Source organism: Pan troglodytes, chromosome 7, assembly GCF_028858775.2.
Source record: "Pan troglodytes isolate AG18354 chromosome 7, NHGRI_mPanTro3-v2.0_pri, whole genome shotgun sequence".
NCBI classification, from domain to species: domain Eukaryota; kingdom Metazoa; phylum Chordata; class Mammalia; order Primates; family Hominidae; genus Pan; species Pan troglodytes.
In genome coordinates, this window is record NC_072405.2 from 143808003 (window position 1) to 143831941 (window position 23939).

General features: G+C 46.1%; 1 protein-coding gene across 8 annotated transcripts in view; it reads right to left on the reverse strand.

Annotated features, from left to right (window-relative positions):
* ST3GAL1 (ST3 beta-galactoside alpha-2,3-sialyltransferase 1) overlaps positions 1 to 23939 on the reverse strand; it is a 116278-nt gene that overhangs the window by 87350 nt on the left and 4989 nt on the right. For all 8 annotated transcript variants that reach the window (XM_016958876.4, XM_054656366.2, XM_054656365.2 and 5 more), the window contains exon 2: positions 2596 to 2748. The gene's annotated coding sequence lies outside the window, so the exon portion shown is untranslated. The remainder of the gene's footprint in view (positions 1 to 2595; positions 2749 to 23939) is intronic.

The window sequence follows — 23939 nt, forward strand, 5'->3', positions numbered from 1 at the left end:
GTCCTGCCAACCTAATCAGGAGGAAACATCAGAAAAGCCAAAATTGAGTGCATTCTATCAAATAACTGGCCTGAACTTGTCAAAAAGGTTAACGTGCTGAAATACAAGATTAAGAAAGTTTTCCAAGAAAGACACATGCCAACTGGCTTTTCTTTTACCTTGAAGGAATTTAGCGGGGGCAACTGGTGAAATCTGAATGAGAAATCAGAAGGTTAGATAATAGTCAAATTAATGTTAAGTTTCTGACTTAGAAAGTTGTATTCTAAGATACAAGTTTCTGATTTCAGGAAAAAATATAGAGAAGAAAGAAAAAATGAACATAATAAAATGCAAACATTTGAAAACCTGGACGAAGGAGGTCCAGGAATTTGTTGGCTGTTCTTATAACTTTTCTATAAATTTGCATTTATATAAAAATAAAACAATTGAAAAAAATTAAAAATGGAAACGAATGCTCTGGGTTCATGAGATTGAGAAAAAATCAATATATTACTTAGTGCATTGTATGTGCCAATAATTTAAAGCTATAATAATTATTAGTAGTAATAATAATTATCAGTAGAACATGCACCTGGCACATAATAAGCTGGGAATGGACAAAAAATATTATCACTGTTAACATCATCATCATCATCATCATCATCATTCTGGATATGCTTGACTGTAGGAAAGAACTAAAAATTTAATACTACTATTTGTGTTACTTATAATTACTTCATATCCGCATTCAACTCCATTGTTTGAAGGTTTGTTATAGAAATGCCTGCTTAAAATGCATACAGCACTCCTCTGTAATGGTGAGGTGCTTGAAGACCAACCAAAAGAAAGAGGCAGGAGGCCATTTTCAAATCTAGATGTGCAGAATACGTATCAATTGGATCTTTTCTCATCAGTGGAGTCTCTGCTTTGTTCTTGTTTGTGCTTGGGTAACCCAAAGATAAGAAAGCCCAACTTCTAAATGCCAAACCTGGGGCCTTTGCCCAGACCTGTAGGCCATCTAGAGTCTCTTCTCTGTTCCCTCCTGGGTCCCTTCCATACAAACTGTGCATCTCAATGATCAGCCCTTGTTATTCCCACTTGCACTGGCTTATGCACCAAGCAGAACCTCCTGCCATGCCCCCAGTCTTGTCCCATAAGATGGTGAGCTAGCTCCAGGTCCAAGGCTCTTCCCAACCTGTCTATCGTATGGAACTGGCTGTGTTCAGCACAATTCTGAGATGTGTTATGTTCCCAAGCATCATTACTTTGTTCAACATGTTCTTTCAAAGTAAACCTATGACCATAACCAGGAATCATATGGTCTTTTGTCTCCATTCTTCCTCATTCTTCTAAGACTCACACATGCCACATCTTCAGCTCATTTTCTTCCTCTCCTTGTTTCTTATCGCTCTTGCCCATATATCTACCCCTTGGGAACACAGAAGCGATTGCTTCTTCCCCTTTAGAGGAGGCCTCACATGGCCCCTGACCTACCTGTGACACCAGAAGGGCTCAAGCTCACATCCATATCTACTTGTATAAATAAAACTAATAAACCCCATGGCCCAAGTGGATTTGTTTTACATGGAGTCACATACAGAGACCACGAGATGGCTCCCAAAGAAATTTTAAAAGTTACTCCATTCTTATACTAGAGAGAGAGAGTGAGACAGTGTGCACGACAGAGAGAGAGTCCTTGCCAATAATCATATAAAAAACAGCTATACACACTCACAGACATCAGCCTTCCCTCTCCTTCTGCAGTGATTGCAATTATGCCCAAGCTGGGTTAGAGACCAGCAGAGTGAAGTGACATATCCAGGGTGATCTCAATTTTTCCCAAGCTAACTCTGCGCTGATAAAAATGTCCTCTCTCTGCACTATCCATGGGTACCCATAAGCAACATGTGGCTACTAAGCACATGAACTGTGATGTGACTGAGGCCTGAATTTTTCATATTATTTCATTTTAATTAAAATTTCATTATCCCCATAAGAAGTGGTTCTGTGTGGACAGCTCAGCTGTAGACCAGAGGTTGCAACACCTTTTCTGTTAAGGACCAGGGAACAAATATGTCAGGCTTTGCAGCCACACGGTCTCTATGGTAATGACTCAACTGGGCTGCTGCAGTGTGAAAACAGCCATACATGACACCTGAACAAATGAGCATGGTGGGGCGCCAGCGAAGCTTTATTTACAAAGGCAGACTGGGCCAGGCTTGTCCTGTAGGCCACAGTTTGCTGATGCTTGCTCTAGGACACACCAGAGTGTCATGCCAGGCCTTCGTCAGGATGACAGGCCCTTGTCATCAAAGGATGTTCTGAATCCAGGTTTTTACTTACCAGTGTTCATGAGAGCTCAGAAAGCTCTCCATTTAAGAAAAAGAAAGGCTGCTAGACACTAACAGTCTGCATATTTCTCCTGAGGGACACTGTATTCCCCTTCCATGGGAACTCCTCTTAATGGCACGTTTCTGGGCAAGCAGGACATGTTTCAGAGACCAAGAAATAGGAGAATATCTTCCACATCCTCCATGGAACATAATCAATGGAAAACAAAACAAAACAGAAAAGACAGCACATCTCACTTGTGCTGCGGACAGATTAGTCACTTACCTCCATAGGCTGAGTGACCGTCCATCTCTGGTCCCCAAAAGGAATTGTCCTGACCCAAGCTCAATGCATTTGCTCACTGCAGCTCTTGGGGATGTTAATTTCCTCTCATTGACATTTCCAGTTTAGGAAGATGAAATCTGAAAATGGTACCAACTGGAAGAGAAGAGGAGAAAAGTTTAAGTTAGTCCATCCTCTGCCTTTTTAGGATGATCAAGATAATGAAAAGATATTCACCCACTTATTCCACTCACTCACCCAATTATTTATACAGCACTATCTGTTAAACAAACACCTATTCTGTTCCCGGCACAGAGCCACACACCAGAACAGGAAGGTGAGTAACTCACAACTCCTCTCCGCAGGGAGTTCAGACCGGGAGAAAACAGAAAAATACACAAACAATTCAGGACAATGTAATACAGGTGGCTTGGGCGCCTGTAATCCTAGCACTTTGGGAGACCAAGGCAGGCAGATCACTTGAGGTCAGGAGTTCATCACCAGCCTGGCCAACGTGGTGAAACCCCATCTGTACTAAAAATACAGAAATTAGCTGGGCATGGTGGCGCACACCTGTAGTCTCAGCTACTTGGGAGGCTGAGGCAGGGGAATTGCTTGAACCTGGGAGGTGAAGGTTACAGTGAGCCCAGATCGTGCCACTGCACTCCAGCCAGGGACACAGAGAGAGACTCCGTCAAAAAAAAAAAAAAAAAAAGGACAAATGACCAACTCCGTCTAGAAGAAGAATTTGAACAGGAGATGATATTTTTAGCTGCTCCCTAAACAAAGCACTAATGAGGTGCTGTTTAGTAAAAACACAAAACATGGGGAAAGGAAAAATAAATGTGTAAGATATGAATGTGAAAGTGTGACATCGGGGTTAGGATAAATCAGGCTGAGGCCAGATAGGAAAGGGTTTCTGAAGACTTCATCTGGCAGGGTGCGGTGGCTCATGCCTGTAATCCCAGCACTTTGGGAGGCCAAGGTGGGCGGATCACTTGAGGTCAGGAGTTCAAAACCAGCCTGGCCAACATGGTGAAATCTCATCTCTACTAAAAACACAAAAGTTAGCCAGGTGTGGTGGCACATGGCGCGTGCCTATAGTCCCTGAGACTCAGGAGTCTGAGGCAGGAGAATTGCTTGAACCTGAGAGACGAGGTTGCAGTGAGCTGAGATCACACCACTGCACTCCAGCCTGCGCGACAGCGAGACTCCATCTCAGGAAAAAAAAAAAAAAGACTTCATCTGACAGGAAGAATAACACAGAAACCCTCAACTCTTAACCACTGCTGTCGAAATGGCCCCAATTTGTTCAGGCCACCTGCACGCACACTCTGCAGTGTGGCTTTGCCTCCCCTCCCAGCATGAGGGAGAATCGAAGTTTGGCCACGAGACTTGCTTTAGCCAATGGCACCATAGCAAAGGTGACATAAATAAAGGCTTTAAAAGTGCTTATACCTAAAAGTTCCTCTCTCTTGCTGCTGAGAATCATTCTTTTTTTTTTTTTTTTTTTTTTTTGAGATGGGTCTCACTCAGTTTTCCAGGCTGGAGGGGCCGTGGCATGACAACCACTCACTGCAGCCTTGACCTCCAGGGTCAAGCGATCCTCCCTCTAAGCCTCCTGAATAGCTGGAACTACAGGTTCGTGCTATCACACCAGGCTAATTATTTTTATTTTTTGTAGGGTCTTGCTTGCTATGTTGCCATGGCTGGTCTTGAGCTCCTGGGCATGAGCCACCATGCCCAGCTGCTGCTGGAAATCATTCTGCTGCCACATTAGCAAGCCTGAGGTAGCCCCCTGGAGGATAATAGACAATGTGTGGAGAGAGGCTGAGGCACCCCAGCTCAGCCCCCAGATGTGTGGATGGGCCAGCACAGGCAATCAGCCTAACACAAACTGTGCAGACCAGATCATCAACCCACAGAAATCATAAATGTCTGTTTGTAGGCACTGGGGTTTGGGGCTGTTTGTTATACAGAGAAAGCTGACTGATACAACCACTGAGGTTTCTTTATACCGCTGGCAATGGTGATACATGAGGATAAACTTGTGTGTTAGGAAGAAAGTTCAGCCCCTGTCGAGTTGGTGATTATGAAGAGATAATGAGGGCCAGAAGGCAGGGCCCTGGGCAAAAGCAGGAGTGGGAGATCCAAGAGCTCTTTTAGAGGGAGAAACAACAGCATTTAGTGACTGTCTAAGCCCAGAGTTGTCTAAAGGCATTTGCCTGGTTCTGGAAACCATGTGTGGTGTTGACTATAAACAGATTCTATTTGGCACCTGCTGATGGGGGCAGGATGTTTACTTAGAAGATACATGAACGTGAACAGAGTCAGCACAGTTAGGGGTCAGGGTCCAGGAAAGCTATAGGAATGAAACTCTTTCTTTTCAGAAATGAGAATTAAGGCACAATGCTCACTGCCACAGCCTCCTAGCCAGTCTTAAAATAGCCATCGCCTCTAATGCCAACTCCCTCTCTTGGCAGCAGCCAGGGGGATCCTTGTAAATTGTAACTCAGGCCTCCCTCCCTTGCATCACTGGCTCACACCTTCCCCATTCCCTCTGTACTTTCTACTCACCCTTCACATTTCAGTGTAAACACCACTTCACAGAGACATCTTCGCTGACTCTGGGGACAAGGCTGGGCACTGCCCCTCGATATTTTCAGTGTTCCCTGCATTCCTACAAAGCATTATCGCCAACACGTTAACTCCATAAGGGCAAGGGCATGTCTGCCCTACATACCACTGTGCCCTCACCACCCAGCACACCACTTGGCATGTGGGAGAAGGCCTATTCCTATTTCTTGAATGAGAGGGTGACCAAAACAATACAGGTACCACACTTCTAAGATGTTTTCTTGGACACACCCCCTTCCAAACTCGAAGCTGGATTAGGGCCTTAGCTGGGAGCACCCATGGCTTCATTCATGTGTTTCTTCATTCATTCTCTCATTTAGCAAGAATTTACTAAGCACCAGGCATCACCTCAATCCCACTGTTGGTTGCTCTCACTAGACTGAGACTTCAGAGGTGAGGAAGGGAGCTATATTTTACTTGTCACTAGATTTCCCCACTCTTACCCCACTGGCTGTCATATGGGTGTAGGAGGCACTAAATAATGACCAGTGAATCCATGAATAAATGGGTGAACAGCCAGATCAATCTCAGAGAATCCATCAGGATGTGGCTGATTTATAACTCCGCAGAAGCTCATTACTGAGTTTGGGCCTTATGTATGTTACATCTTACTAAATAGTTGAGAATCCTTGTAATATAAAAACCTGCATGTATATATGCCTATATCAGGATATATACTGCAACTGTTCTATGCCATAAGATATAAGGCAGTAGTGGGGCGTGGTGGCTCACGCCTGTAATCCCAGCACTTTGGGAGGCCGAGGTGGGTGGATCACCTGAGGTTGGGAGATCGAGACCAGCCTGACCAACATGGAGAAACCCTGTCTCTACTAAAAATGCAAAAAATTAGCCAGGCGTGGTGGCACACGCCTGTAATCCCAGCTACTCGGGAGGCTGAGGCAGGAGAATCACTAGAACCCAGGAGGTGGAGGTTGTGGTGAGCCAGGATTGTACCATTGCACTCCAGCCTGGGCAATAAGAGCGAAAGTCTGTCTCCAAAAAAAAAAAAAAAAGATATAAGGCGGTAATCTATGAATCAGATTAGACATGGAGCCCTGCTCTGAATGAAGCCTCTGACTCCACAGCCTGGCACCTGTGGCCGACTGTGATCTTCAATTAAAGCCTAAGACTCTTCATGAAGCAACGCATAACATCTTGAACCAATTCTTTCATTGGTCTTAAGTTGGCTTTGAAAAAAATAAGTTGGCAATGGGATTGGATTCCAAATTCCAACTGACAAGTTTGCAACCTGGAGGCTTATCTTAAAAACTAGAACTCGCCGGGCGTGGTGGCTCACGCCTGTAATCCTAACACTTTGGGAGGCCGAGGTGGGCAAATCACCTGAGGTCGGAGGTTCGAGACCAACCTGACCAACGTGGAGAAACCCTGTCTCTACTAAAAATACAAAATTAGCCAGGCATGGTGGTGCATGCCTGTAATCCCAGCTACTCAGGAGGCTGAGGCAGGAGAATCGCTTGAACCTGGGAGGCAGAGGTTGTGGTGAGCCAAGATCGTACCATTGCACTCCAGCTTGGGGAACAAGAGTGAAACTCTGTCTCAAAAAACAAAACAAACAAACAAACAAACAAAACTAGAACTGCACCCCATGTGGGGCTCACCTTTTGCAGCCTCAGTTTCTCAGCTTCTCTAATACAGCACTGGGGTGTTAAATGCAGAGAAAAGGCAATTATTCCACTGTCTTTCTGCCCCAGATCCCAGGAACAGCCTGATGAGCTCCTTAGACTTTCCTTGCCTTTTGGTTTTAACAGGAGCCCTGGAAATCTTTTCTAAAAGCCATGTCCCAGTTCTCTTCTCACTCGTGCTCTGCTGTCATGCCTCTTTCTATATTGAGTCCCTATTTCCCCACCCTTCCAAGATTGCTTCCAATTAAGAGCAACAACTAAACTCTTACCGCTGAAACATCTGTGAAGCATGTTCATACACACGAGCCACACAAGAAAGACAAATCAGAAAGTGTCCCCATTTTTGGAGAGGTTCAGAAAAGCTCATGTGACTCTCCAAGACCACAAATGAGGAAACCAAGGCCCAGAGAAGTGGCTCCTCCATGACACAGCTGGAGAGCTGTGCAGCTGGACAGTGGGCAGAGGGCCTTAGACCCGGGGTTCAGTGTTCTTCCTAATACCAGGCGAATTACTATCGTCCTATTCCAGCCCATTCATCCCTTTCATTTCCATCCATCCAACTGGTAGCCACTAGCACCAATCTAGGAGCTAAGCAGAGAACTGCTGGGCTTAAACCAAGAGACTCGGAAGCAAGAAAAATGTCTACCTTCTCCAGCTAGAGCGCAGATTAGGACAAATTCCACTCAAACAAATCATGGTTATGTTCTCATTCCTCCTGTTCTGAACCCACAAATCATTATTTCTTGGCCCATATTCACGCTTCCACCATCCACAGCCCCCTCATGCCACCTGAGGCTCCTTTCTACTGTACAATATAATACAATAACTCTCATAAGAGAGTGTATTCTCCAATTTTGTGTCTTCTTGAAGTACAGCAGCAAACTAGAAGTAAAGCTGGATACCAATCCTGGAGGAGCAGGGCAAGTTTGCTTAATAAATCATAGCTTTTCCTCTCCATGCAAACAATCATCTGGATAACTGTTACCACTGGGTCTGGCTGAATACTATTGCTGCATTTTTAAATTATAGGGATCTTTTCTGAGGCCTGTGGGCATGACATGTTCCATCCAAAAAGTGTGGCCTGCTTCTAGGTGTGCCCCTAGGGGACACGGGTCAAGTCAAGCTGTGTGATATTAGAAAAACAGCCTTTCAGTGACTCACATCTGTAATCCCAACACTTTGGGAGACCGAGGCAGGTGGATCACGAGGTCAAGAGATCAAGATTATCCTGGCCAACATGGTGAAACCCTGTCTCTACTAAAAATACAAAAATTAGCTAGGTGTGATGGTGTGCACCTGTAGTCCCAGCTACTCAGGAGGCTGAGGCAGGAGAATCGCTTGAACCCAGGAGGCAGAGGTTGCAGTGAGCTGAGATCACACCACTGCACTCCAGCCTGGCAACAGAGTGAGGAAAAGAAAGAGAGAGAGAGAGAAAGAAAGAAAGAAAGAAAGAAAGAAAGAGAAAGAAAGAGACAGAAAGAAAGAGAAAGAAAGAAAGAAAGAAAGAGAAAAAGAAAGAAAGAGAAAAAGAAAGAAAGAAAGAAAGAAAGAAAGAAAGAAAGAAAGAAAGAAAGAAAGAAAGAAAGATAGATCAAGCAAGCCAGCCTTTCTCTGAGTTTTACTGTATTCATTGGTAAAATGGAACTGTCTCTGCTTCAACTACTTTGCAGGGCTCTGCTAAGAAGTAAGTGAATACAAAACAACATGAAATCACTTTGATACTGGTGGTAGCAATAACAGATAACACTTAAACTAGCATAACAGATAACATTTTTTAAGTACTTACGGGCACTTGCTAAACTAAGCCCTTTATACTTAAAAGCTCAGTTAATCTTCACAATGGTCCTTGGATGTGTGTACTATGATTTTCATCATTTTGAAGGTGAGTAAATGGAGGCTTGAGGAGATTAAGTAATTTGCTCAAGGTCATATGACTGATAAAGGCTGGAGCCTGAATGATTAACTAATTCCTAACTCTACTCTATTGTAAAGTCTGGGACTAACACAGTTTACTTGCCATCAGTATTTACTGAGCCTTGGACTGTGCTGGGCCAAGCACTGTGTTCTGCCCTGCTGGGGACGACAGTACACTTTTGAGCTCTGCCCTAGAAAAGCCCACTGCAGGGGGAGAGAGAACACAGGTCCATCAGCAAGGAACCACACCACTCTGTGTCCAGGGCAGGCTCATGAATGTGCAAGTAGGTGGTTTCTTAATCTAGATTCCCATCCGGGACTTGACACTGACGGAGAAGGAGATCAAGACTGAGACAGTCTAGCCAGATCAGTTCGCAAATGGGACAAGTTGCCCCGGAAGTAGGAAAGTGCAAGAGCAGACACAGAAGCTGAGTGAGGAATGGTGAGAGGACCTAGAAACATCTGGTGTGAGTGCTGGAAGGCCCTCAGCAGAGCCGTTGGCTGGGCTGCATGTCGAGAACCAGGTTTATGGGCAGAAATTCTGGGTGTGTGAACCAGGAATGACATGGTTCATGCCAGCGTGTGAGCAAACTGAGCAGGGAAGCTCAGAGAGTGGGTCCCCTTTGGGTGCGGTGGCATCTCCCTCTGTGGAGACCCAGGGACTCCAGAGGCCAACTTGGCTGATCTGAAAGTAAAAGTGAGAAGAACTTTGGGCAGGAAGCACATGCACCTGTTAGACTAGGAAAGCTGTTCTCACTTATAACCTCTCTCTCTGAAATGGGCTCAACACATGGGATCCCTCATAATGAAGTGCCTTTCTGAATTTGAAGGCTAACCACTGAGGTGTGGCTGCTTCGCTGGAAGAGCTATTATCATCAACAATAGCAACCATAGGTTAAGTACAGACAATGAGGCCAACAGCACGCAAAGCATCTCATGTGCATGATTTCATTCCAGCTTCACAGCAGTCCTCTGGGGCTGGTAGTTTTACCCCCATTTCACAGATGTGGAAATTAAGATTCTGAAAGAATATAATTTGCCCAGGGCCACACAGCTAGAAATTGGCAGAGATGAGACTCAAAGTCAGGTCTGTCTTGAACACAATATCCCTTTGTGCTCAAAGGGATATTGAGTTCAAATGCAGAGACGGCGCCAGGGCTGACATGACCTTGAGGCACACACTATCCAACCCCCTGTGCACCCCACTGTTTGCATAAAAAGCCCTCCCTGCTCCACTCTGCTTTGCTGTTAACAGCTCTTAGTACCACATGGGCAATGAGCTGATTCATTGTGGCCAGAACGTAAGCAGAACTGAGACAATCAACTTCCAGCTCTCTCCACCTTCAACCCCAGGATGAGTTCCTGTACCCCAGCATCCAAACCCCTAGATCCCAGCTCCTGTTTCACCAGCCTTGCCCATGTGCCTCTGGAAGCCTCAGTTTCCTCACCTATAATGCGGAAATGCTGATGATGATGGTCATGAAGAAGACAGATGAGGAAAAGCCTCACTTTGCCTGCTGTTCAAAAGGGACAAACACAATAATAACTTGGCCAATGGCTATGCCATCGACTGACCAGGGTCTTGGACAAGTTATCTCATCACTCAGTACCTGTGTCTCCTCTTTTGGTGATGGGGATAATAAAAGTCCCTGACCTCATAGGGTTATGAGAATGAATTAGAAAATGTACACAGGAGCTCAGAACACTGCCTGGTATGCTTGTTGAGAAGTGGTAGCGAGTATCTTTCTGTTATCATCATTTGAGGGCACTTAGTAAAGCATAGAGCACCAGAAAACATCAGCTGTGATTAGGATCATGCAGTGAAAAGGTCCACAGGCAACCTGTGCCACCTTTGGGAATCTATCTTAGGACTAAATTAGAGATGGCCAACAGCCTGGATACCAGGTTCCTAGAACAAAGTTTGCAACATAGGTTGTGGAAATCTAAGAGGCCTCACAGTGAGGGTCCAGAAGGATCCAGTGAGCAGGGTGCTAAGGGGGCCAGGAGGAAGAGACACAAGGGAGAAGAGTACAGGGAGGTGTCCGGGGCCTTATTGCTTCTGCAGACTCCATGCACTGAGCCCCTGGAACTGGGACCCTTCGACAAGATCCACCCAATCAGGGCTGTATAGCGGCTTCTGATTCTCATCAAAGGTGGAGGATTTCTGTCTTTAGGGAATAGGACCGCTCCTCATTGTTGAGCTCCTACTACGTACCAGGCACTTTTCCAAAATTTAATTTCACAACCATGAGCATGAGTCAAATTCTAGACCCATTTTTCAGAGTCTGCAATCACCTGCCCAAAGTCACCAGGCTACTCTGGAAGACACCTGAATGCACATGACCATCTGCTGCTCTCCGGCTGCCCCAACCCTATGCTCCCTTGCAACGAATGACATGAATGAGCCACGTTTACACTGCAGCGGTGGGGGTGGATCCATTCCACTGACCCTCTGACAATGGTGTTCCAAAATCCTACACTCGACAGTGGGATGTAGGGGTGTAGGCAGATGAGGGGCTGAAGGCTGGAGAGTGAGAACTATGAATCAAAGGAGATGGGCCCTTTCTGAAAGGACTAAGGATGTCAAGAAGGCTAGGATTGCGCTGACTGCCCATGACCAGGTCAGCATGAGTGAGCGAGGGTACCTTCTCCTGGGCCACCACCTCCTCTTCACATCTGCTACTGCCTGTCTGATTCAGATTGGAGAAACTTTAACTGAACACCTGCTTTCCTCCTAAGTGCTGGTCCAGCCATCTACTTGGGGTTTTTTTATGTCTTTATTTCTTTTCTTTCTTTCTTTTTTTTTTTTTGAGTCGGAGTCTTGCTCTGTCGCCAGGGTGGAGTGCAGTGGCGTGATCTCGGCTCACTGCAACCTCCGCCTCCTGGATTCAAGCGATTCTCGTGCCTCAGCCTCCTGAGCACCTGGAATTACAGGCACACATCACCACACTCAGCTAATATTTTTGTATTTTTAGTAGAGGTGGGGTTTCACCATGTTGGCCAGGATGGTCTCGAGCTCCTGACCTCGTGATCCGCCAGCCACGGCCTCCCAAAGTGCTGGAATTACAGGTGTGAGCCACCGCGCCCAGCCTACTTGGGTTTTTCTACTTCACTCTGAGGGCTGGGAAGACAAGGGAATGGGAAGGGATTTCCTGGCTGGTGTCTGTGCGGCCTGGGGAGGAAGCAGGCCACCCCCGCAGGGGACTGCTCAGCCTTTCCAGAATTGAACTGAGCTTCACTCCTCTGCCTTTGCTTTTTCTTCACCCGTCTCAGCCTGGCCGGGCTTTAGTTCATCTTCCTCATCTTGGATCCAATGGGTCTGTAATGGGAGGAACAGCACGCTTCCCTGGTGTGGATTTCTGTTGCTCCCCCCGCCGTTGTCATCCCTGGCTCCCCAGTCCTCTCAGTCACCAGGCTCGTAATCTCCAAGTCACTTTCCATGTGTCGTTTCTCAGCACTGTAGTGCAATCTGTTCTCAAACCCCAGAGATAAAGTCACCAATTCTCACATTGGAGCAAACACTCCAAATGTGGCTCACAGTGACTCCCACCCGCACCATTGATGGGACATTCGTCCTGCCCTCCCATCCACTGTGAACCTGGGCCACATGGTTTTCCTAAAAAAAAAAGAAAGGAGGGGGAGTCTGATGAAATCCCGTTCTGCAGGAAGGAAGAGAAACCTTGCTTGCACCTCATTACCGAAAGGATCAAGCCATTTAGGACCCACCTGATTGGGACCTCCCTGTTTCCTTTTTTTCCACCTCTTCCCTCCAATCACAGGAGTCGGCAGGTGCCTGGCTTGGGCAGTGGATTCCTCCATGGGGTGCCCTCTCCACCCTCACTGCTGCTGTTGGAACGGCTCACCATCTTTCCAGTCCCAGCTTGAAGGCCATCTCTTCTCTGGGGCTGTTCCCAACCCACCCCTGTTTTTTGTTGTTGTTGTTGTTGTTTGTTTGTTTTGTTTTGCTTTGTTTTGTTTTGAGACAGAATTTCACTTTGGTGCCCAGGCTGGAGTGGAGTGGCATGGTCTCGGCTCACTGCAACCTCCGCCTCCCAAGTTCAAGCAATTCTCGTGCCTCAGCCTCCCACGTAGCTGGGATTACAGGCACCTGCCACCACGCCTGGCTGATTTTTTTTGTATTTTAGTAGAGACGGGGTTTCACCATGTTGCCCAGGCTGATCTCGAACTCCTGAGCTCAGGCAATCCACCCATCTCAGCCTCCCAAAGTGCTAGGATTGCAGGCATGAGCCACCGTGCCCAGCCTGTTTTTTCTTTTTGAATCTCCACTCTCACCCAGGAAGATGAGTTGGTGTCACCCCCAGAGCACAAGGGGTAACACTAAGCTCGGACGTGGAAGTCACTTGCCCCAGATCTCACCACTGATCAACAGCAGGCCTGGTGACTCCAGAGCCTGTCTTCTCCCCCTGGCCTTGGCCTCCTGGACAGGAGACAACCCCTTGGCCTTGCTCTTGGATGGACTGAATTTGCTTTCAGAGGAGTGAGATGCTGGCAGGCTGTACAGCTGTCCTCTGGGCCCAGCATATATTGTTCTGTCTGCTCAGAGTCGCGTTCCTTTCTCAGATCCGGGAGGAATTGTGAAACATGGACCTGTTTGTCTTCTAAGCAACCTCAGCTAATGAAGGCTGCATAACTATGTACTTTCGAACAAGATTTTTAGGATGAAGAAACGAAAGAAGAAAGGGAGGGAGAAAAAGAAGGAATGAAAATGGGAAGGAAGAGAAGGGAGAAAGAAAACTATTAGCCATGGAAACCTTGGACCCAGGGACACGGCTGACATCATATAAAGTCTGTCCCTGGCAAATGTGACCCAGAGTGCCACCACTAACAGTCCTATTTATAGCCCTTTGAAATATGGTGTGGTGGAGGGGGGACATTTTGTTCTTTTGGCCTCTTAGATGATAAAACTAAGTGGAGGGAAGTGGGAGGGAGGTTGGCAGCGGTGCTATTAATGCAGGCAGGGAGACCAGATATACTGGGTCTCGAGCCTTTTATGATGTGCATGCATGTGTTAGAAGGAAACATTGTGACATGGTGGAAAGGGGTATGTGACCACCCCCCAACCTGACCCTCCCAACCTGGGAGACCTTCAGGCAATGGCCAACTTCAGCGAGCCTGCCTTCTCAGCTGTAAAACACTCATAGCACTAGCAAGCTCAAAGCCTGATTAGACAGTGAATGGGCCTAGAATGACCAGTATGTGGTATTTCCTGGGCAGAACCTCAGGAAGAAAAAGAGGGGAGGCAGATGCCAGAATTCACAAAAGACAATACAAGCTTGCTCACAGGGAGGTCTAAAGGAAGTGAGGAGACTGTGCAGTGTAAACACAGTGGAAATCATCCAGTCAACCAAGGCGTGGCACAATGGGGTCCTCATAGGATACCTGGTACCCATGGTCCAGGCTGCTCTTCCTGCCTGCTCTAGTGCAGGAGGGCACAGAAGCCATGTTCTCTAGGGCACCCTGAGCAGCCCAAGATGAGAAGATAACTGAGTGGTAATGCAGGCCTTGGCAGTATCACCCCATGGGCTGGCCTCCTATCCAGGTTCTGCCTGATGATGGGTTGAGCTGTCGCACCAGCCAGGCCCCGTCTGTGCTGTCTTCTCGGCTGTAAAATAAAGAGGCCGTGGTCTGACTCACACCTGTAATCCCAGCACTTTGGGAGGCCGAGGCAGGCAGATCATGAGGTCAAGAGTTTGAGACTAGCCTGACCAACATGGTGAAACCGTCTCTACTAAATACAAAGATTAGCCAGGTGTGGTGGCGCGTGCCTGTAATCCCAGCTACTTAGGAGGCTGAGGTGGAAGAATTGCTTGAATCCAGAAGGTGGAGGTTGCAGTGAGCTCAGGAGGCTGAGGCAGGAGAATTGCTTGAATCTGGGAGGCAGAGGTTGCAGTGAGCTGAGATCGTGCCACTGCACTCCAGCCTGGGCAACAGAGTGAGACTCCGTCTCAAAAAAAAAAAAAAAAAAGAGGCCAGTGTCTTGAGGTCCCCCTCATGGCTAAAATCTTAGGTATGTCTCTTGTGCCTCTGATGTCCAGTGATGATACCCTAGCTTCACAGCCCAGACAACTTTCCCATCCTTAAATTCAGATAGCTCCTGAGAGCACCACTCTGCCACCTGCTCCAGGAAGCTCTCTCTTGTTGGAAGCTTTGAATGAGAAAGAGCCTTCTAAACCGCAAAGCTGCCCAGAGGTCAAAACACCACTGTGTGGGGCACAGAGCTCCCTACCACAGGTAGTGAAAAACGCAGCTCAAGGAGGCGGAACAAGAATGTAATTGATGATGATGTGTTGCCACAGCATATCTTTAACAAGGACTCTTCTGAGCACGGTCCAAGTGTTAACTCATTGAATGCTTATTTATTACCTCCTGGGAGGTAGGTACTATTGTTATCCAGATTTTATGGATGAGGAAAGGGAAGTACAGAGAGGTTCAGCAACTTGCTGAAGGACAGGCAGTTAGGCAGTGGCAGAGCTAATCCTTTTATGAGTAAATCAAGGAATCAATGAATGACTCAGTAGATAGAAGAAGGTTGAACAAGGTTACTGCAAAGGCTCTTTGCAAATGCTAAGATTTTATAATTCTTTGACACTATTTAAGTGTGCAACCTCTGTAACTAATTATTCAATCAACATACCATGCCCCCGTCCTCCCGCAAGTAATGGTGACTAAAGTTTATGACACCATGGCTCAGAGAAAAAGAGAAAACCTTTACTCCATCCGGGGCAGGTTCCTGACAATGCTGAAGTATTCTGATATTCAAAACTGTCTCCACAGCCAGTTTATTTTTTTCTCCTTGTTTGGATTTCTGACATTGCATAAATATCAGTTTAATGTATAAAATCCTATGCCGCAGGTCTTCCAATAATGCTGTTTCATTCAACATCGTTTCATTATAACATTGACGAGAAGAATATGGATTCCCGGCCGGGACCACTGTGTGTGTGGAGTTTGCAAGTTTTCCTCATGTCCTCGTGGGTCTTCTCCAGGCACTCCAGTTTCCCACACCCCAAAAAGCTGTGCATGTCAGGTGAACTGATGTGTTTATGTGGTCCCAGGGCGATAGAGTGTGGTTGTGTGTGTGTGTGTGTGTGTGCGTGCATGTGTGCACGTCCTAAGCCACTGGGACAGGCTGTGGCCACCTGCGACGCTGTTTGGGGCCTTCATTTAGAAGTTTGGTGATGTTTTTATGAACACAAATACACCAGAGAAACTTAACTCTTGTTGTATCAGTTACCCTATGGTGAAATCAGTTTTTTATGTCGTTTCCCTTAAACTCACAATTTCCAAGGACCTATCGATGTCATTAAGTGAGGACTTACTGTGGTCCAAGGATCATGTTTGCTGAGCTCAGTTTGTTCCAGGTCGCAGGGAGAAACAGAAAATAGCAGCAGACCTTAGGTTGGAACCAGTTTTTCAACCCATTCTGAAAGGTGTGTTTTCCATTTGAAGCTTCTATCAGGTGGTGAAAGAAAGAACGATGGTACTGTCTGCCTAATCTCTCCCTTTCATTTTAATTTCCTTTTTTTGCCAAAAGACTGAATTTTAAAACATAAGATTATGTTTTAGAAACAACCAGTAATACACCTCACAAAGACATTCCTATTCGTGGCAGCTAACATGTTTCCTGAGCAACGGTCTTTATTCATCAAACTCTCCACCAGGTGGTAGGATTAACAGTGTTTTCAAGTAAGAAGAACAACAACAAACCTTTCTCTCCATTGTGAAGATGTTATTAAAAGGGAATTTTCCAAGGTTGCAACAGCGACGCTGACGATTCCTTTTACGTGAAGCAGGTTGCCTCCAAGAGGCTCCCATCTAGCTAGGGAGCTGGCTAAGTTTACACGCCTGATTGCAAACTTTGCACTCAGCCTTCCTGCTCAGTCCTTTCTCCAAACCCCCCGGCAGGCTCAAAGTGGCTCACTGCCTCCCTCAATCCCCAGGCACCTTGGGGCTCTTCGAATTCAATTTATACCAACAAGCCACAAAGATGAGTTCTTGCAAGCAGCCATGCAGGGACGGATGTGGAGCAGTTAAAGGAAACAAAATTACAGATAGGAGGAATAGGTTCTAGTGTTCTGTGGCACTGCAGGGTGGCTATAGTAAACAAGGATTTATAATATATTTTCAAATAGCTAGAAGAGAGGATTTTGAATGTTCCCAACACAAATGATGAATGTTTGAGGTGACAGATATGCAAATTACCCTGATTTGATCACTCTACATTGCATGTATGGAAACTCACTATGTACCCCATAAATATGTACAATTACTATGTGTCAGTTTTATTAAAAAAAAACACACACTGAAATACCATCACTTCCATCAGCATGACAACTGATAACAGAAAAAGTATTTGCATTTCATGTGTATTATCTATTGCTGTGTAATAAATTATGATGAATTTAGCAGCTTAGAAGAAAATAAAGCCAGAATGTAACAGGCTAAATAAACCCACGGACTCACCCAGTGATGGTGAATCGGGGAGAAGACTCAGAGCCCCAGGCTTTGGGAGAATGAAGCTGCTGGTGTGAGACCTGGAAAGCACCAGGTGGAGAAAAGTCAGGAACTCCTGCCCAAAAGGATGTTACAGAGCATGGGTTCATGGTCACCAGAGGGCCCAGGTGGTCACAGCACGTCTCGTGGGCTGGGCTGGGGGCCAGGCACCTGGTGTGACTAGTTTCCTATCTGAACCTTAGAGAAGCTGCCCTTCCCTTCCAGAGTCCCCACTGAGCCAGGGATATAGGATGACTGGGGAATTACATTGCATGGGGCCTGAGGTCTCAGGCTTCGGACAGAAATGGTGCACTTATAAATCCTGGTTCTGCCACTTTCTAGCTAAGTGACCTCAGTTAAGTGACTTAACCTCTCTGAACCTTGGTTTCCACATCTATAAAATGGGATTAAGAAAAAAGTGGAAACATACACTTTACAGAGAGTCACTGTAAAGACTAGGCTCCCATAGTAAACGAATGAGAAACTCTAATGAGGGGAAGTAGGCAATGCAGCCCAGCCCAGGTGGAGGGCAGACAGCACCCAGACAGCCTGTCACGTAGAGTGCACAGTTAAACTCTTAAAGTTTTCTAGAAAATGCAATCAACTGAAATTATTTTCTGTTTGCCTAGAGCCATCTTTTTTTTTTTTTTTTTTTTTTTTTTTTGCTTGCTGCCAGTTAATCAGTTTGCCCCAAAAAATTAAAAGCAAGATCCCCTGTTCCCAAACCGTCTGCAAGATTTTCCTCCCCTCTGGCCTCTGTTGCTTGACTTTGACTCCATCTCCTTAGAAGCTGATTTCCACCTCTGCAAGAAAAGGATTTACATGCACAATAACTAAACAATGGGCAAACCACCCAACTACATGTCTCTGAGTGCCGTGAATTCCTTGAGCTTTCTGGAGGTTCCACTGAGACACACATACCTGGGTCTCACCATCAGAACCCTCCACTGCCTCCCCTCCGTCTCACAGGTGGCAGCTGAGCTCTCTGACATCCTAATGCTAAAGCTGGTTCTTGGCCAAGTCAGCTTGTGGTTCCGGTTCACTCCTATTTCACATGAACTGTAAATGGTGGTCGTGGTGGTTGTGTTATGTTATGTGTTAGGTTATATTGTTGTGATGATAATTTGGGCACCATCAGCTGACTCTAGGATCTAATGAGGATGTAGAGACTTAGATTTATGTTGTTGTTTTTGCCACTGTTCTCACGCTCAGCCAAGGAGGGAGCACGGGGGTGAGGTGGAGGCAGTAAGGTACTGGGGTGCTGGGAATGAAGCGAGGTAGCTCTACCAGGGCTCAAGGCCTAGATCTGCCATTTCCCAGACACTCGACCAGATGTTGATCAAGTCAACTCACTGTGCTGTGTACCTCTCTACAGTTCAGAGTGGGAAGGGTGATTGACGGGGACTCTAAAGGCATAAACTAAGGACGACTGTGATAGAACTGCAAGGTTGGTGAAGGTCTGGGCTTATTCCTTCACCAAGAGTGATCCACAGTGGCGTATACCTGTAGTCCCAGCTACTCAGGAGGCTGAGGTGGGAGCTCAGCAGGCGGAAGTTGCAGTGAGCCGAGATCATATACTGCACTCCAGCCCAGGCAACAGAGCAAGACCCTGTCTCCAAAAATAAAAATAAAAAAAAAGAGAGACCTACCAAGTAGAAATGATAATTTCAGACACACAGAAGATCTGGAGGCAGGGGCCCATGTGACCTTGGCCAGTAAGTCACTTCTCCCCTGTGAATCCACATCTTTTTTTTTTTTTTTTTTTTTTGAGACAGAGTCTCATTCTGTCACCAGGCTGGAGTGCAGTGGCAGGATCTCAGCTCACTGCAACCTCCGCCTCCCGGGTTCAAGTGATTCTTCTACCTCAGCCTCCTGAGTAGCTGGGACTACAGGCACACACCACCATGCCCAGCTAATTTTTGTATTTTTAGAAGAGACGAGGTTTTGCCATGTTGGCCAGGATGGTCTCAATCTCTTGACCTCGTGATCTGGCCACCTCAGCCTCCCAAAGTGCTGGGATTACAGGTATGAGCCACAGGGCCTGGCCTGAATCCACATCTTTATCTGCAAAATCAGGAGGACCCTCAGAAGAGCTGAACTGAGGGCCAACTCGGGTCAGGGCTGTAGTTGCTGGTGTCTGTGAATGTCGCTGGGTTGTTCCGGGTGTTTGAGCTCTTGACCACTGGCAGTTCTTTGCCCTTGTTAGGGCTCCAGCACACTAAAGGCAGGGAAGGAGAATAGAGTCCTTTAATACTTGGCCAATTCAGGGGATTTATTTTGGGCTCTAGTCGAGTCTTCTAAGGATCTAAGAAAAGGGTTTTTTTCTTTCTTTCTTTCTTTCTTTCTTTCTTTCTTTCTTTCTTTCTTTCTTTCTTTCTTTCTTTTTTTTCCACTGGGCCTTTTATTTCCAAAAAGGTAAATGTCCAATTAGATAGATTTTTGGTTTTTTATGTGGAGTTGTTTTAGGCTTTTTGAGCTTGAAACAATATTTTGGAGTCATTCCACCCTCTCAGCTAGAGAAGTAGCTGGATTTGCTTTGGTTGGGGTTTATTGGTTGGGTCTTTCTCAAGAGCTCTCTGCTAAGTAAATATGCATGAAGGGACTTTTTAGCCACTCTGGCGTTTTAGTTCACTGTGGATTCAAATGGATTTTTTTTTAATGTAGCAAAATCTATTACAGTGCTATCTATTGCATTTGATCTTTTCTTTTTTTAATGTAGCTAATGAAATTCAGAGAAAGTACTTTATTTGCACACCCCAATGTGTACTTTCCAAAAGTCACTTGTAACCCTCTTTTAAATTCTGCCAAATAATTTGGAGCTAATGTTCTTTTCTTCTCAACTTTTCTGAATTATTGCAAGTAATTTTTAAGTCATATTTTATACTCCGTTAAGGGCTTTAGAATCATACATGATTACATAGGATTTGTTTAATAAAAATTATAGAAGGCCATTGTTTTGGACTAAGTTTCCGCACTAGGCCCCAACAGGGCCGGCTGAAAATCAAAATGGAGTTACCCACGCTAAAGTTCCAGGTCCCCAAACCCAAACTGAGGCGGGATAGGTAGTCAAAAAGGGAACCATGTCCTCGAGATGTGGCAACCGTGGCATGGCGACCACAGGGTCAACACGATAAGCGCCAGCATTCACACTGTAGTCCAGTTCATTCAAGCCAAACTAGCTCCAATAAGGAATTTCCCCCGTAAGACGGTGCACATTTTGATTTTACCTGTCCTCAGACTGAACCTTTGCTCATTATAATAGTAAAAAACACACTCCTGGGTGGAGATTTCAGATGTTAATGAGACATGTAACATACAAGCACGCAGGTACAGCTGCTGCACATGTGCACCCGAAGATCACTCAGAACATGCTTACTGCTAGCGCCTCTTCCTGCCTCCTTATGAATAACCGTGTAAGGCTGTCATCAAGGGAGTCTCCCCAGTAAGTCAATGCTGTCCCATCCTCACGAGCAGCCCACCCTGAATCCTGTCTCAGAGTGTACTGTCTATTCTGCACGTCACTTTCAGAATATCCTGCCTCTTTTGCAACAAATCGCTCCATGCTGCATCTCCTTTGCTGTGTGTCTCTTGTTTAATTTCGTTTAAACTAAGGAGACAAGAACCGAGGTTTTACAACAGCCATCGACAAAACTAAGTTGTCATCTGACTTCCTGAGAAATCAAGAGACAGTCAATTTCTCAAATAGGCAGGATTAAATTGTCAACTGGTATGATCATGAAGTTCCCTCGGCTTTAATCCTTAGCACAAAAAAAGGCAGCCTAAAGTAACCGGATGTTAACTAATCAGTTATTTTTCTAGTGTTCTCTCTAAATGTAATGAATACACACTTTGTTGCTTCTGGTTTCTTCAGTCCTGTTTATAAAGCCAACCTCCTCTGCTCAGCTCACTGGAAAACTTATTCTGTTTTGTGGAACGAAGTGTTGCTCAATTCTAGAATCACAATAAAGCCAATTTAGGTCTTTAAATTTCTTGTCATTCTTTCCTTTGGCACTTTCATGTGTTTTAAAGAGAAAATACACACACACACACACACACACACACACACACACACAGAGTCAGAAGAAATGAAACAAACATCGTCAGAATAACTGGAAGAAAGAAACTTTTAACCTACAAATATTCAAACCATATTATTTGAATGCTGAGTAGGTTAAAAGGCCATATTGAAGTACCACTCACACCCACACCGCCCTGTCTAAATCTTGACCTTCTCAGGAATCAAAACTAACATTTGTTGAGAGACCTTTACTGAATAAACTTGTTTAGTTTTCACATCAACTGTACAAAGTGTGCCTTCATGACAGAAGAGGAAGCTGAGACATAGAAAAGGTCAGTAACTTGATCACTAAGTAATAAACCTCCGATTGAAACCCAGGCAAACCTCAACACTTAAACTATTCTGCTTCTCATTAAGATGCTACTGATAACAATTTGAAGGTCTTCATAATGTCTTACAATGGATCTTCTTACTTTACTAGGGCTGATAAGACACAATGGGTTAAAATGTGGGCTCCCACCAGCTGTGTGGCCTTAGGCAAGGGGGTTACCCTCCAGTTCCTGGGCATCTTACCTGCCAACTGGTAATCTTGTAACTACTCCTCCCCACCCCCAGCTGTTGCAGATTCAAATGAGATGACAGCTCTGTGTGCCTGTGTGCCTGTGCGTGTGTGCGTGCGTGCGTGTGTGTGTGTGTGTGTGTGTCTCCTCCAGGCCTGCTCCTAATCCACCTCCACCTTGTCCTGCCCTGGGGGGCTCCATCAGGGAGCTCCCTGCCTTTGGCTTCTGGGTGGGCTCAGCTCTTGGTGCCACAGAGTTGCACAGGGCAGGACAGAGGAGAGCAAGGTTGCAGGGTTGATCCGCCTGGCTCCTCTCCTGCCAAGTTGAGGAGGGGGCCTGTGGTCTCTCTCTTCCAGAGGCTTCTGGCAACTATTGCGATGCTCTCCCGGTTCCCCTAGCCCTTCCCCTACCGTGCCACTTCTTCTGGGGGTGGTAAATGGGCCCAGGTGCTAGAGCATCCCCTGCTGACTTCTCTGAACGTGGGCACCATCTCTGGAAGCACACCTTTATTCAGACCCTCCATTCAATGCTTCCTGCTGAACCCCAGAATGATAAGATGTTCAAAATACTTGGCACTGCTGGGTATACATTAAACTATAAAAAGTAGATGCTACTAAAATTCTTATCAATAAGGCAGGTTCCTGTGCTTCAGTTTGTGGGGTCCTCCTAACTCTCCTGTAACAGAGGGAGTGGGAATGTATACTACCATCTCCCAGTTAAGGAAACGAAGGGTCCAAGAGGTTAAACAACGTGCCCAAGGTCCCCAGCCCGGAGCAGATGGGCCAGGGCCAGGGCCCAGGAGTTCTGTGTCCTTGGCCAGTGGTTTCCCTGCAGGGATTCCCCTGACTCTGTAGACAACACCTCAACTCCAGAGCCCTCTCTAACAGTTGTCCCAGGTGGGAACCACAATAGCGTCCACTGCAGGTGCCTTGAACTTTGACACAAGTCCCATCCCTGCTGGCCAGCCAGGCCACATAGGAAGGGCTCCCTCCAGGTGGCTTATGATGCTGGGCACCCCAACCATCTTATGCTGCCCCCCACCTCCCTTGTGTGTCTCTGCTCCTGGTAACAGTGCTTTGGGTGGCTTCTTAGGCCAGGGTTCTGGCTAACTAGTAATGCTGTGTCCTGCCCTAGGGACAAAGAAGCCAAAAGTTTGACACAACCCATAGGAATGAGAGGAGCATGCTCCCCCAACACGGTCATTAGGCCTTACTGCTTCCAGGCGGATCATTCACAAACCATTTTACCTTAAAATCAGCCTCCTCCTACTTCAGGTGCTTTTCCAGGAGTTTTCCAAAACTTCCTGCCTTCAGTCAACTCCTCTGTCTCCCGTAGGCTCTGTCTTGAGGAATGTGATCACTTTCTGTTATAAACAGACTTAATGCAACTGGAATCAGGGAGGCTCTGGGACTCCCGCATGCACAACTCTCCCAAGAATCCTCTCCCTTAATCCTCCTGGGGGCCCTGCATCCCCCGCATTGCAGGAGGTGATCACCCACATGCACCTCAAACCTGGCTCACGGAAATGCAGGGACTTGCTCCAGTTCATTCAGCCAGCCTGGACAGTAGCGTCCCCCTGAAAACCTGGGCGCTTTCTCCTACCTGCCACCTGCCATGCCACCCTCCCAAATCAGCTATGAAAATCTGAGATAAAGTATATGGATGAGCATTAAAAATAAAGCACTAAGTTTTATTTTATTTTTTTAAAAAGGCAAATGCAAAGCAGCCACTCTCCGTTGTATACACGGGCATTCCAATGCTTGGAGGCTCTCATGGTGTAGGAACTTGCAGTCTGGCTGCAAGGCAACCATTCCTCTCACACAAACAAACCAGAGATCAGGACCTAAGGAGGGAAACGGGGCCAAAGCACTGAACCTCTAAAATTCCCAATTCCCTTACCTCTTCAGAACCACGTGGAACAGGCTTACAGCCAATCTTTTATTTTACTTTATTATTATGATTATTATTATTTTGCACACACAGGGCACATGATGCTTTGATATTGAATATATTCAGGAAGATACCTTTGCTCTCTTGCAGTCTGACTCATCCATCTCTAGA